Below are 16,362 nucleotides of genomic sequence, written 5' to 3' on the forward strand. Positions count from 1 at the left end.
TAAATTTGGATTCACATTTAGGGATGATAAAAGGGTTCGAAATTAAGCGGTTCCTGAGTTAACTGCAGCACCTTCTTTCAATTAGGCATTAATACATTATAATAATCCCTATTTTGAAGACAATTCCACTATGTAAATGAAAGATTATTAGCAAGAATGCCCGAGAACAGCACCTCTCCCCTACCCAATTAACGATTTATCCTCTGAATATTTTCATGTAACACCTTTCGACCTACTTGGACCTAGTTCTGCCTTTACCTCACTAAGTCTCCCAAATGTTGCACACTGATAAAATCAGTGCCCAGAAATGTTTCAAAACAGTTGTTTTTTGGCAAACTGTTTCTGTCCTCATCAGCACCTGGGATACAAAATTCAGTATGATGGACTGTTAGAGCAAGCTACATAATGAGCAGCTGAAGAAATGGTATATGGTTCCCTGAGGACATTTTTATTTTTTCAGTATTTTCTGGAAAATGCTCACACTGAATTTACTCTAAATAGGAAAGGGGGGTTATGTGCAACACCAGTTTGTGTATCTCTTTTGCTTTAAGTCTGATTAATAAAGGCAAAAATATATGTTTGTTAAAAGATACCACCTAGTACTCGTGGCCTTGTAGAGCCCTGTGGAAGGGAATAATGCCCTGTATCACCTTGTTTTTCTCCTTTGCCAATTTTTCTTTTCTGCATTCAGATAGCTTTTGGTGGTGCAGCTGTAAACTAGAGACTGTCTTGGCATCTACTGACCGGTGCACGAGGCTGTAGGTGTTGGACAGTGAGGTACTGCCCTGAAGTAGAAAAAACCCCAGTAAATACATGATACACGTTCAAGTTGAAGAGGCTTCCTCAGGGAAACCGAGGGGTGAGTTTGGGTGAGGAAGACTTGAGGAGGCAGCACGAGCCGTGGGGAGGGGACGAGACTCTGCTCTCTACCAGGTCTCTTACTGACCTGCCGAGGGGTTGCGTGTCCTCTGGCCTCTGCTGCAGATGGACGGCGGGACATTTCTTCTGTGTCCTACAGACGTGCTGTTAGCAAGACTCAGGTCACTTTGTGCAATCAGTGAAACAAACGGCTATGAAATTATAAACCACCGCACGTTAATACAACACCTCCTCATCTTGCACGCAGCTCTGCTCTCCCAGTCTTCGGTACTTTTTCTCAATACCGATTTAATGTCAGCTTCATCTGTTTTAATTCATTCCAATACTCCAAAACAGCAGCAGCTGAAATACCGATTTCTCCAATTAGTGCAATCTTGCTCCTGCATGATAATCTTTTCTCCAAGCTGTTGCCTGCTCTGAGAAGTGCACTTCAAGAGAACTGGTCCTCCAGTTTACTTCAGGTTATCTGAAGGCAATGTAACTTTGAGGAGCAAACACCGATGGAAAAATACTATGTGATTTCCTTTTCAGACGGAGGCAATAAGGTAGGGACAGGCTGTAGAATACCAGATTTCACCTTTTCTGTACTGAAATTCCAGATCTGATATACTATTAGGTAATAAAAGGCTGTCTGTTCATCACAGGGGTTTGTTCTGTCGTTTGTATAGTATCATAATGCTTTTCTTGTGAGTTCAGTAGTTATAGTAATGTTCTTAGCTGATCACAGCACATCTTTGTATCTTCTTAGGAATGAGAACGCTGCCAGAGAAAAGAGCATGTGTATCCTGTAGGTGAGGACAGAAGAAGTTGGCAGCATCTAATCTTTGTGAAGGAAAGGTCTCCTCTACGTTTTGTTTTGTGCCCACAAGACCCCTCTGTCACTGATACCTACACTGAAGGTGTCCTGGTTTCAGCTGGGATAGAGTTAACTGTCTTCCTAGTAGCTGGTACGGTGCTATGTTTTGGGTTCAGTATGAGAAGAATGTTGATAACACGCGGATGTTTTCAGTTGTTGCTAAGTAGTGTTTAGACTAAAGTCAAGGATTTTTCAGCGAGAAAGCTGGAGGGGCACAAGAAGTTGGCACAGGACACAGCCAGGGCACCTGACCCAAACTGGCCAACAGGGTATTCCATACCATATGACGTCCCATCCAGTATAGGAACTGGGAAGTGGGGGCGGGGAATCGCTGCTCGGGGATTAGCTGGGTGCCGGTCGGTGGGTGGTGAGCAATTGCACTGCGCATCATTTGTACATTCCAATCCTTTCATTATTGCTGTTGTCATTTTATTAGTGTTATCATTATCATTATTAGTTTCTTCTTTTCTGTTCTATTAAACCGTTCTTATCTCAACCCGTGGGTTTTGCTTCTTTTTCCCGATTTTCTCCCCCATCCCACTGGGTGGGAGGGGAGTGAGTGAGCGGCTGCGTGGTGCTTAGTTGCTGGCTGGGGTTAAACCACGACAGAAGGTCTAACGCGTGTGGGTTGATTTATTTGGGAAGCATCCCCCCCATGACAGTAGCCCAGACTGGAAGCCTCTGTCTCCTGTTTGTGAGTCCCTTCCACGAGACCTACGAGTACGAAAGGGGTTTGGTTTTACCCACATCAGGCAGTGCAGACCAGTGCAAAGCTGGCCTTGAAGGAACCAGCTTCAGCTCAAAAGAGTTTGTGTTAGCTAAAAACCTGGGATCATTTAACAGACCTGAACATATAGCTGTGATACTTCCAAAACCAAATGACACGCCTGTATGTCACTGCAGTATCGTTCATTTGACTGGACAGCCTTGGCATGGTGACACATCTCATGGGTTTGCTCAAGTCCCTTCTCTCCCAGTGCATGAGGTTTGCTGATTCAAATTTGGAGATTATCATAGACACCAGTAAATAAATACAGTATCTAGTGTCAGTTTACCACCGATTAACCATACTGGTGGTTCCACTGGAGGAGATCGTGATGCTATGGCACCAGGAGAGGGCACCAGCAGCCCTGACTCTATTCCAGTGTGCCCCAGAACTGGAAGCGCAGGAGAGGAAGTTTCCTACAAGGCAACTCTTTCTCTTCTGGACACATTACTTTGTTCCCAGGTTCAGAGATACCTCACGGTCTAACTTGGAAAGACTGGGATTTTTAGCCACAAGAGCTTGCGGTGCCCTGTGTGAGTTAAATTTTTCTACAGGCAATACTGAATGGACAAATATTCATATACAGGATGACATTCAGAGCTGGCATTATCTGGTACCTTGATTAGCAGCTTTAGCAAAGAGCTGAAGATATAATTGGGAGAAAGAGCGAACTGCAGACAATCTCGCTTTTACTACAAAGGTGTGAGGTTCATTAGTGAAACAGTGTTGGAGAATTTGTCTTTCCTCTTTCATCCTGTGGAGACTGTGTGAATTGGCTTGTGATGGTTTTGTTCTGCGCTTAAATATTGCTGTCTGATTTACAGACTTTGAATAGTCTTAGGCAGATTCTGCAGCTGAATAAATAGAGAGGGAGCAGCAAGTGAACCAAGCGTGCTTGGGGGAGAAGCAGAAGGGAGCTTTCTTCCCTTAATGGTCTGCAGAGAAGGTGGGATAGAAAGCCCGCGGAGGGACTAGTCATCTCTTTTGACCTTTTTGCAATCAGACACATTTCCCTGGCATGTTCACATGAGCGCATGCATCTAAGAAGAGCTGCCTCTTGCAAGTTCATTCTTGAAGGAAGTAATTGAGTCTCTTGGAGAAAACTGTCTTGACTCACAGGCTGAGAGCATCGGATTGACTATACAAAGGACTGGAGGTCCAAAAAACCAGTCTGGTTTGCCAAACAAGGAATTAGAAGCAGTGGCTTGGATGGTGCATGTTATCCCAGATGAAATAGCACACTTGGAATTATTATCTCCAGCCTTAGAGCATCGAGTGTTACTGAATTATCTCAGGTGTCAGACCGCCTTCTTTCTCCAAATGACAACTGTTATCCTGGCACGGTTTTATATCTTCAGGTCTTTGCTCCTGTGACTTCAGGTTGGATACAGCTTTGAAATTAACTGGAGAAACATAAGGAAACTCTTAATGAAATTTGTACTATGTACAATTGCATCTGGGTATAATCAGGCGTCTCCTTAGGCAAAACCTTTGGCATTCAGCACGGTGATGCTGTACATGCCTACAGGTGGTTACAGAAACTCACATCAGCAGGCTTGCTTATGAATGTTGCTGTCCTAGAAATGCCTCCATGTTAGGGCTTTGACTATCTGTGTTTGTTTAATATATATGTAAAATATCCACATCTTTATTCAGCTGTGAAACTACACAGAGGGATCCCCTACCTACCTGCCCTCATTGCACATCCAGGATTCAGAACCTCGGCAGCCCTTCAACAGGCTGTTTCCATAACAACAGAAGAGAAAAAAAACCTGAGAAGTAGTCCGTAGCTGCGTGCAAGGCTGGTCGGTGTGGCCTCCGGAGGTCCATCAGGTCTCCTGAACCCCGCAGCTTCCCCCAGGCTTGGGGCAGACCCCAGAGACTTCCCTTCTTCCCCAGGCTGAACCGTCCTTTGAAGACAAAAGCCAGCCCCCCCCAGCTCCTACGAAGGAAACCTAAATTCTGTCGTTGTCTGAACTGAAATGAGAAACTCAGCTCTGCGGTGCAGATCCGCACCATCACACAAGAGGCTAATGCCTTTCAGCTCTATCAGTCAGTTAATTTTTATCCATTATCCTTTTGCTGCGCATCCTCTTTCACCCCGTCTCTTGAGGGCACTAATAGACTTAATTGCCCTGAGCAGGCTCACCAGGACCCCCACTCACACACCTTCTCCCGAAGGACCCAGGAGCTGTATTTAAGCCCAGCCCCGGGCACCCAGGTGTGTTTAGGACACGGCACCGGCGTGGTTGTGCCTTGCTCTATCTCCCACGGACCCGCCTCACTGACTGGTGAGCCCTGGACCCGTGCCATGGGATGGACCTCAGAGTCACCCTCTGGGTAGCCTCGTCCTTGACCCCATCTCCTGCCGGTTCTGACTGGACCTTCTGGATGCTCCAGGTCTGACCCCCCCATCTCATCCTGGGGCTGTCCTGGGGCCTCGGTCTGCCCCCAGCCCCGCTTGGGTGCAGTGGGACAGCACGATGTTGGCCAAGGCAGTGTCCCCACCGACACTCACTCATCATCCACCCCTGCCCTGCTCCTCGTTTACCCTCATTTTTAACATCTTTTTTTTTTTCTTTTCACTTCAAAAGAGCTCTTCCCCTCCTGTCCCCTGAGTTGCCCTCCAGTAGAGAAAATAGCCCAAACCAGCCATTGTAATGTTACAGTATGAAAGGACACAACAACTTCATGTTATTAAAAAAACTGCAAAAAGAGCATTAGCCTACAAAGCATACAGCCTGATTGCCAAAATTCCCCATTACCCCATTACATTGTCATTGTTTGCGCCATTCTTTGCTTGATTTCTATCTTTTTGAATGTTATCTCAGGAGTGTGCACACAGCCTAATATAACACTGAACTCATAGTCATTACTGCAATAGAAATAATGATAAATTATTCTGTGAGCAAAACAAATCCTGTACAAATTGGATAGCAAAAGTTGTTTCTCAAGCAGCTTTAATTTAAGGCAGTATTATATTTCTCTCCTGATTCAGAAGTGACTTGTTCACTTAATGAGAAAGGGTCTCATTCTGATCACACTTGCTCCTGTTTCACAGAGGTATCACTCTACTGCTCCTTGGCATTACTCCTGATTTATACCAGCAGTCAAAATGTGCTCATCTCTTACTCTGTCATCTTCTTTTATTAATTCCAGCTTGTCTTTGCCCTTTTTGGGATGCATAACTCCAGCAGGCACAAGTGAGAGCACTTACTCAGTACAGGTGAAAAGGCGGCTGCCAATTAAAGCCCCATTATTCACTGTCATTCCTACAGGAGATAGAGACAACACCGTTAGAGCGATCCATCTTATCCTCTCTTTGGGTCACACTCCAAGCCACTAACCTCATCAGCGTAAACACCCACCCGTAAGCCTTTCTTATCCTCTTCATCACAGTTTAAGCCACATTTTACTTTCTCTTGCCTTTTGGTGGTTTGCATGCTGAACTTGCAACATGAATTTCTCCATTGCTTTGCACAACTTACCACACTGACTTTCCAGCTGGGAAATGCTTTTGTCAACCTACAGAGCTAGGGGAAATCTGTGGCCTCTCACTTTTCCACCTAATAACCTTACCTTCTTTGGTGGACCAAAGCAGCATTTTCTGGGAAACACGTAAGCAAATTTTCCCTTGTCATGAAGGGTAACTTATGCTTAGGTTAAAGATTAACTGTATATCTTGGAGGATAAATACTCGCCATAAACCAGTATCATAAGGGAAAATATGTTATTTCATCTATACTGTTGTCTGTTATCAGTATTATATTAATGCCATTTGTAATGAGCTAATACACATCACAACATATTTTAAGGAGACAGCATTTCATATTTAAGACTATCCAATTTTTTAACTACATTAGTCAATTAATATGTTAGTAACCATAATAGATGCCCACAGGGGTTATCTGGTATACTTGACTTTATTACAGAGGTATTTAAAATCAGCCTTGGCTGAGTGGTCTGTGACCACATCTAGATCAGCTGTGGTTTAAAAGAGGCTTTGTCAGCACAGGGCTCCTCACAGTATTGAAAACTCTCTCTGGAGATCCACAGCCATAAATATGCTGCAGCTTGCTCAGTAATTTAAGTTCAAATAGCATCTTTTGATGAGAAAATGTGAGTCAAAACACACAGTAAAACAAATATTTCTCAGGTTTTTTTCTGAGTGAAACACAAAGCTGCACGAATCAGTGACAGCATTCACACCTTCAGCCATTGCTTTGAAGATTTCCATGATTTTTTTATTTGAAGACATGATTGGTTTTTTTTAATTTTAATACCTCTCAGCTGCTCTTGACAAACACAACTTGCTAGCCCATTTTACACTTCAACATCGAACATTAAAAGTGCTCAACTGTTTATGGTAAGTCAATACTTTCTCTTTAAACATATAACCCGATCTAAAATGTGACTAGCTTTTAACAGTTCGGAGATTTTTAACCAGCACTACTAATATTTAAATTAATAGTCAAATAATATTAAACAGCAAATCATTCTCTTGTGCGTCGCCTGGACTGTATGCGATAATGCATCACTTTTGGCCGCATGATGAGACCCATTGCAGGCCATTCTAAACTGTCAGATGAGGGTGGCACAGCAACGTGTCCCACCTATCCACTTAGTGGGTGAATTTACATCTCCAGCCCAGGCACTGTACAAAGCTGACACATAAGGCCCCAAATCTTGCCAAGTCATTGGTCTTTCAGTTCCTTTTTTGAGAGTGTGGGCTCAGAGATCTGCCAGAATGCATTGGTAACAGGATAAATTAAATTCCGCAGCATCCCTTCACCCATCTGGAAACAGCAATTCTGGCTGTTTCCCATTGACCTCACAAGATTAATTGGCAGTTGATAGCCTTTATATTCTAATTTTCCACCTAAGGGCCCCGTTGTATTTCAACCGCTGTGCCTGAAGAAATGCATCTTCATGTAGAATTAAAACTTTTATGAGTGCAAAAACTCAGATCAGAGGGTGCCATGCCTATTTTGAAGTCTTCTTTTTTCTCTTAAACCCTGCTTACTCCCACTTTGGATAGACAGGTTATCTTATAAGGAGTTCCTTTTTTAAAGGTTTGTGTTAGGGTTTTTTGGCTTTGCTTTTGCTGCAGTTGCATTATTTAACATCCCTCTCTTTATTTTCAGTCAGTCCAATCTCTTGGCAATAAGGATGGAGAACAAAATAATCTCCCTTCTACAAATTAGGGGACAAATTAACCAATGAATCCAGAAGATAATTATATAGGTTGGAATGAGATGTAGTCACGTAGAAAGAAGTAAAATTTGAAACAGTTTTTTGTTTTATTTGTAGTTTGAAAGAAAATGGTAACCTCTTCTCCCTTCTGGCTCCCTCTATCAAGAAAACGTGTAAGCCTTTTAATGTATCTCAGTGCATCATGGATGGCACTGGGGAAGGACACCCATTCTAGCGAAGGTAAGAGAAATATAAACAATTTGGGTATTCACAGCTTGGACAGAGGATTTAATATAGCTTTCTAGAAACAATTCCTTTTAGAGAAGTTCCTTTTGTACATTGGTGATTACTGTCATCGTGGCAAAATGATGTCTGACTTGCATTCCTGTCCAGAGTTTGAACGTTGGCATGGGGATTTCTTTCTTTGGTGGTTGTATAAGGGGTGTGTGCGACTCTTCAAGTGTGGAATATATGCTAGGCTGTGTTCACAGACCTTGTAAGAGACTGGTTTTGTCAGCGGTCAGTGAATATTTTGCAGAGAAATGTATACCCAAATGTAGGTGTATCGGCTTCTGATATTTTTTTAATCATTATGCGTTTGTGATATAAGTGCATTTCACTCCCAAATGAGGCAAGACACTTTAAAAGTATACTTTCCGTTGTGCTTTTCACTGCTTTAGTATGGTCTACAGAGTCACTGCCAGAGAAACACATGTGAGCCCAGCAAAAAAGCAGATGGCGGAAGGACTGAGAAAGCAGTTTCAATGAAGTTGAAATTTGGGAGCTGTTAGAGATGATAGATATATTTAGAAAAGTATATAGGATAAATTTTCAGCTGATGGAAAGTGTCACAGCTATATTAACTTCAAGGAGCTGGAAGTCAGCTGAGCTTGAACTGCATGATAATTCTATATCATTAAATCGGCATGTAACGTAGCACACCCACATGGCTCTAAATACAGGTGAATTTGACAGCAGTTTTTCTCTGGTATTGTTTCCCCTCAGTGTTGGATTTAATGTCTAGCCAAACTAGTACGCATGTTTAAGATGACATATACCTGATTTTGCTGTCGGTTTCTGAGGGAGCATATTACCTCTCTGAGAAACTTTTTCAAGCCCTCGAGCAAGATGTAGCTGTTGTAACTGAGGATTTTTTCTGCTCCATCCCAGAGCTGGACTATGCAGGCAGGAACAGGAGGACGACAGAGTAGGGTCAGCCTGCGTGGTCTGCTACAGCTGCAGCCACTTTGCAGCTAGACAGGTCTCAAAACCAGTTTCGTTTTGCTGACAGGACTTGGCTTAAGGGGTTTCTTTGGAGGTCATCTTTGGAGCAGTGCACCCTTGGTTCATTCCAGGGTCCTGTTGGCCTAGATCTTGCGCTTAGTTGTGCTTTTTGTCACTGCTGGGCATCAGCAAGGGCTGCAGTACAACCTTTGTGATCAGCCAACAGGAAATTCTTATATTATACATTCCCGATTCAATCTTTTTTCTTGAGCTAGTATTTTTAAAGAAATGAAAAAAGTATTTTTAAGAAAAATAGGTAGTCTTGGTATTATAATGGCCCATCATTAATAACTTGGCACAACTAGGAAAATGTTGCTAAAAGGTTAATTAAACTCACTGTTCAGAAAAAAAAAAATTAATAAACAATTTTCTCATCTGCCAGTCATTAGATCTTGTTATACTTTGTCAGCTGGATAGAGGAGCCCTCCACTACAAAATACCTATTCCCTCTGGTACCACAGACTGGGATCTAATCACCTCTTAACATGCTACTTGATGAATTCTCGTTGCTCGTTCTAAGATGTACTTTCTAATGCTGCAGTTGTTTCCCTGACTCCTTTGTGAATCCTAACAAGTAGTTTGATATCCATCCTGAGCTGCAGATGGCAGAACTAGACACTTAAATTCCAAAATACATACCAGCACAAAATACAAAAGCAATAGAGACTTTTTATACCTACTTAATATCCTCTACTTATACAGCTATGGATTTTGTAGCCCTCCAAATAGATAAGGTTCAACCTATGGTTCTTAAATCTCTCTCAGACTTATGTCCCACTCAGAGTATAGGTTCTTCATAGGAATCCTGATTCTATCACTTGCATTCCTTGTTCCTTGCTCCATCACATTGCGTTTACTGGCTATTCTGAAAAAGCGTACTGCTTGCTTACAGCCAGCTAACCAAATGGTTAAGGTCACCCTGCACCACAGGCCTCCATTTACTGTTAGTTTTGATTTGAAGGTTTTGGAAGTATTTATCCTTTTAATATAGATACTGAAAAAAAACCCTGAGTATTGCCTGCAGAGTCTACTAAAACTATTAGGGTGTATTATCATACCTGACAAGTGTAATGCTGACCATTTTGGTAATCCCCAGACTTTCAAGGGACTCCTTAGTTTCATTCTTGTAAGAATATAATTTTTGACTCATGCTCATCACCTTGGCCTGGTGACAGTATTTCCAGTATTTACTGAGCGATGCTTATTTTTAATAAAATTTCCTGGGTTTCCATAACATCAATTTTTATATAAAAGGTTGAAGGGTAAGACAGAAGTATGCTTGTTTTTACAGAGTGTTTTCCCAATTATCGTATCTGATATTCACAGTACTAATTTTTTTCTCCTTGAATGTCTTGTCTGAAGGACATTGAAGAGGGATAAATCATTTACGTATTCTGTTAGATGAGAATTGCCAATATTTTTTAAAAGAAGTCTTACGTTGTTGATCAAGCTATTGCTTTCCTCCTCGCATTAATAACTTTGTATAGCTTGACTGTGCAAAAAAAATTGTTTTAATGTACAGTTATTTGTATGCTGTTGTTTCCTAAGCATTCTATTCTTCATATAACTTCATCTGTCTAGCAGAATTTAAAAGCAGTCTGAAATGTAATTGGAAAATGTGTATCATACCATGTAGTATTTAGAAGCAAATTGTCTGGACTGAAATTGCTGATGCAGGTGACCTATTGAACACCCTGCAACCCACCAGTCAGATTAAATTGGTAAAGGAACGCAGGGAGCACCAAATGGTTCAGCAACAAACCATCTAGTGTTTTGTTTTCGATTTGGACTTTAATGTAGGTTATTTTAATAAAACCATTTCACTATATGGACGTAAAAAATGGAAGAATACAAATGATAGCATTAGCCAAGACCACTGTTTGTCCCTGTCTTAGGAGATCAGTGTCATTTCTTCTTTTCTCATGAAAACCAAATGAACCCCTCAGTAATCATCTTGTTCACGTGTCTACAGAACTTGGCGGGGGGAGGCGGTCCCTGGTAATTCTGAATCAGCTGTTTACATTCATAACTGTGCTTGGTTTCAAAGGTAGCTACAATAATTCCGTAAATGTTACTTGATATTATAATCCAAATGGGTTTGACTCTCAGTGGAAAAAGGTGCACAAACAATTTCTTTAAAATACTTGGTTTTATTTTTGTACAGGGCAGTATAGATAATCAGGTTGTTTTATATCAATGTAGGGTTTTGGCAGTAGACATTATGTGCAAATTACACCAGTTGACCTTGACAGAAAGCAAAAAGAAAGCATTTTATTCAGTAGTTGGTGAGCAATAGGTCTCATCTACATCACTGGAAAAGCTATGACTGTGTTCATGGGTTATCCAGGCAAAGGCTTCATTCTACATATCCCACCTCCACACTAGGCAAGAATAAGAGCAACCGTGGGGACCTTGTTGCTGATGTTTTGTCCAGTGACTAGCAGTTATTGTTCAGGAAATAGAAAAATCTTTATTTCTAGGCCTCTTTAATCTCTTCCACAAATGAATGAGATCAATGCCATTGTCCTGACGTGAGTCACAATTCCACTTCTCTAAATATTGTGGCTTGCTCTTTCTGGGCTTTGTGCCAGTTCTGCGCAGAGACCAAAGATACATTTTCAGATAGCATTTTTTGTGAGTACGGTACTTGCTTTTCTTTATAAATGACCTTGTCCCATTGTGTGCTGGATGACCGGGCATGCGTTGGTCTGCCGCTCAGGCACAGCCGTTCTGTTGGACTTACAGTTTTGTAGCTTCATCCCAGAAACCGGTACACACCAACTAGATAACTGGGCAGGCTACCAAAGGAGAAGGTGTCTGTGGTGGAGTGGCCAACTAAACTGACGTGGCAGATCTCTACTTTCAATACATGTACAAACTTGAAACCTGTGCTACGGAGTTCTGCTTTGAAGTGTGGTATCTGACAATGTCACTACTGTGCAGTGGAAAAAAAAAAAACAAAAAACCAAAACAAAAAACCAAAACAAAACAAAAAAAAAAACAAAACAAAAAAACCAAAACCCAAACCAAATCAACCCAAACCTAAACCCTGGAATGATAAAGGTCTCACTTAACAAGCAATGCCACCAAAGATGAGAAATTACAAAGTTGTTCTTGTGCGTTATATTATATATTCATTCAGAAAGAAGTGTTCTGGACAGGTTCTAGGATCTTTAGTGAATGCTTGAAGGAAAAAGCATGAATAGTCTGTTGTGGCACCACTGGAGCTCAAGCCTTCCTTCCACAAATGCCATAACGAAGGTGAGGCTCAGTTTTGCTCCAGGCTGGGTCCAGTGAATCTTCAATTATTTTCTGCTTGATGCAATGTGTTCTACAGAGCTCAGTCTATCTGTCCTGGAGCAGAATGCAAACTTGTGTGGAGCTTTCTGGTACAGCTGGGAATTAAACCTAAATCCCCATCTCCAGGCTGAGCTCTCTCATCTCTTGCTGTGCCTGTTTTTCAAAGAAAAGAGAACCACAGCCTCTTTTTTGATGGAAACATATGGTTGTCTTCTTACGAGCTGGCCACAGGAGATGCATGGGTCAGCCTGCGTGGTGATTTGATACTCCATGAATTGATTGTTTTTCATCCCCATCTTTGAATCTGAACCTAAGTATGGAGGAACCCATTTGCCTAACTTGGGTCTTTAAGATTCATTGTGAGATTCTTGCTCCTAAGTTTTGTGTGGTTTGGGTTGGTTTTATTTATTTATTTATTAATCTAGACCTTACTGCTTTCTTTCAAAAGAACTGTAGGAAACTAACTGGAAAATAAGAACCAAATATTTCACTGAATTTGATCCTAAATCTATTAGTGTTTGCAAAGCAGATAGGCAGCTCACTGTATTTTGGTGTCGTATTTGTTATTACGGATTAGATCAATTGTCTAGCTACAGCAGCAAACACACCCCTTGTAATGCACTTAGTCAGTTGTGAAATCATGTACTCAGCAGTGGGAAAAAAAGAAAAACCTCCATAGCCCCTTCAAGCAATCAATTTATGCCCTGAAGCATGAGATTTGATTACCGTTGTTATTATCTTAGCTTGCATAGTTACAAATGTTATTAGCAGTCATAAAATTATCCAGCCTTTAAAAAATTATATTAAGAAAAAATCCCAACATTTCACTCCAGGTTCTTCAAAGCCTAAATTCCTGGGATTGGTTCGAACTGCGAAAAGTGGTAGTTCCTTTAATTCATTTTAAATTTGCTGTCCTTTGATCACATGGATTTTTCCTGTATTCTCATTATGAAGGAATAGACAAGAATTTTCTAGCACGTCTATAGCTTCTCTGCTCTGGTCAAGACCCATCTAACTTTCAACATTTCAAGGCTATTGATGATGTGTACTCAGATACAAGTTTAAGAAAGCATTAGTGGGATATGCATCACTCTCTCTCATCTGTATTTTGCCCTTTACAGATGAAATCTTTCCCTATGAGCTCAAAGTTTGTAATGGTGCTTTGTGCTTCTCAATATACACCTCATCTGGTATAATTTAAATATTCTAAAAATTCCAAAGTTTATGAAAATACTGTGAAATGTTGCAGTAGGACATAATTTCCAAACCAAATTTTGACATGGAAAAAATGCTGGTTGGCATGATGTCAATTATTTTAGCCATTTAATTTGTCCAGGACCAAAACAGATTCCCAGAAACTTAGCATTTAAAAAAACCCCAAAAACCAAACCAATTGTGGCTTTTGATATTCAAGTACATTCACATTTTTGCATATCTACCTATTCGAAAAATTCCATCATCTTTATTAACGAGCTGTGGTGGTGGGATATGTGCTGGCAATTACAAGCAAAATGAATTTTCTCTAAAGAAAGTCTGGCCAATCTGTTCTTTTGTCCTGAGCATTTCATGTATCTTAAGGGGCATTTAGAGTAAGATCGGACATCTTCTGAGCCTCCCATCAGACTCTGGAACCGCTTTTAAAATGGTAGGCATTTCTTGAGTGAGTACATTCAGTGAACCAGGTAACAAGTTAAAGTTGCAATAGGCACAAACACACCCTCTATTCCTTCTGGTTTCTTTGGACAACTCCTGAGATAAATATCCCGAGTTTTTTTCCTCACACTTGATTTGAGACAATATTATGCATTTAATGTGTATTTTAAATGTGTGATCAGTACTAGCCTGGAGAGATTTAATGAATTTTTCCAAAGTTTCTAGCAGCGTTGTGCTCTCAGTCTCACATCAAGTAGCGGGTTTGATGAAAAGGCTCCTTGATTTTCGGCAGGAAATCCCAAAATAAAGAGCAGTTCTGTGGAGATGTGGACAGGACCGAACTGTGCTTCTCTGTCTTTATTTTTGTTCTGTGCAGACTTAAGTGCGATGACATTTGCCCTGTTTCATTACCCAGTGAAATCTGGAGCACTATGGATTATGTCTATTTACACTTTACTTAAGGCAAACCCTAGTCTTGGAAATAGATGCGATTAGTGCCGTGTCTTACTATGAACAAGAACACATTTTATTTTGGAAGCAGGGAGTGGTGTTTGGTAAGCTGACGTACTTTGACTTTTCCATCAGCTGGCTTCTTAGTGGAAGGAAAACTTTTTGCACGATTCTGTGTCGAAAAATTAAAACCATTTAATGGTTTCCGTATTACGGGCTGAAACCTGAAGATGTAAGAAGACCCTGGGGAAATCATGTTGCCAGGGAGGATCTAAAAGTTGGGCCAGCTAGGCAGGGAAATGAAAGTCTAAGTGGTCGCTGCATTTTGGGAGCCCAGCTTCCTTCTGTTCGTGGCACGGCGTATCTGGGTGGTGGATGCTGCAACGTAGGTATGGGCAGCCTAGGAAGTTGACTTTGGCAGCAGCCCTGCCTCAAGCAGTCACTGGAGGTAATTAAATTGTCATGTCTCTTCTTTATGTCAGAGCCCTGCAGAAATCAGCCTGGAAACTCTTGGTACTGCTGAGGCATCCCAGGAGGAGAGCAGTATTGGCCAGAAGTGGGTAAGAGTCATTGCCCCCGTTTTTCATCCTCTTGGCAATAGCAGGAGGGGCAATGCCAGCTCTTCCCAGCTCTCCGGCCAGCTCTGTTATCTCTGCTCCCAGACGAGCAGGGCACAGCTTCCCACCCTTGGCGCCTTCGGTTTTTGCCAACGCTTCAGTAAATCTCCAGTCATCTCTGGATTTTGACTCGATCTCCGATGGCCACGTTTTTACTGGGTCAAATGGCTTTTCAGTACATCGGCAGCCCTGACACGGTCGAGACGTTCCTCTACAGCTGTCTTCTTTTCCGTTTATTTTCCGAGGTTTCTGCAACACGGGGGCACAGGCCTGTTGCCTAGCTGTTGGTTGCTTTGGAAGGCAATGTGCTGTAAATATACCATTTCACTGTCTTTGGACAAAACAGTAAGTCAATTCAGGATTTGGCTATGAGAGGGGGATTCAAAGGGAGAACTCCCTTTCCCTTATGTGTGCTCTGGGCCGGGCCTCCGCTGCGCAGAAATCCGACTGCCCAACGTCAGAGCTTTCTAAGCAACCGCAGCACGCCGTCCTTACATAATAGCAGCTTTTCTCCATGCAATTGGTGAGAACTTTGGCATTTATATTGGCGCAAGTTGACTTAAACGTAGTTTAATATGAAAATTAGATCTATGAATTGCCTGACTTTGCATGACGAAAATATCAAGCATAACATTGCTTTAACAGAGTTTTGCATTTGCTTTCTTAACACAGAACAAGTATATTAAACTATTCTACCCTTTTCCCTACTAGTTTTCAGATTTTTTTCTTTTACTGCCACTTTTAGTTTATAATAGCTTTCCTTAAATGTAATTATTTACTTCTTGTCCAAAAAGTAAGCTCACCTACCTAAATCGGCTGGAGACGAACAACACGAGTTGGCTGGCCGGCACCTCCACAAATTCTGATTGCTGCTGTCCAAAAAATCTTTAACCCAAATGATAATAATCCCCGTGAGCGCTAACTGTGATTCGGTAGGGTGGTTTTATGGTTTAATGCCCGTGAATGTTACTTTATGATTATTGTTCATTGCATTAGACAAGGCTCAGAGAAAAGAAAAACACCCAAAGGTCAGCAGTGAGACAGAAAATTGTCTGAGAAGTCCAAGTCCTCATGAAAATGATTATGTCTGACCTTCACCACCTCCACACGGCGTCTCTGGATGGAGCGCTTAAGAAAATGACTGGCAGATTTGTGACGACTGTCTTCAGTGATCACTTAAAAATTTAGCCCGTTCCACAAAGGGATTACAGAAGTAAACCATACAGGCAGAAGGTCCGAGCGTTCAAGCACACACACATAAACCTGGTCGGTTTTCGTGGTCGCACGCGCTGTAGAGCGCACGCAGCAAGAATTGGGAAGAGGGGCATTTGCAAAAAAATGAGGAAAAGACAGGTTTTTTCGGA

The sequence above is a fragment of the Aquila chrysaetos genome, chromosome 20 (assembly GCF_900496995.4).
Source record: "Aquila chrysaetos chrysaetos chromosome 20, bAquChr1.4, whole genome shotgun sequence".
Classification (NCBI taxonomy): Eukaryota; Metazoa; Chordata; class Aves; order Accipitriformes; family Accipitridae; genus Aquila; species Aquila chrysaetos.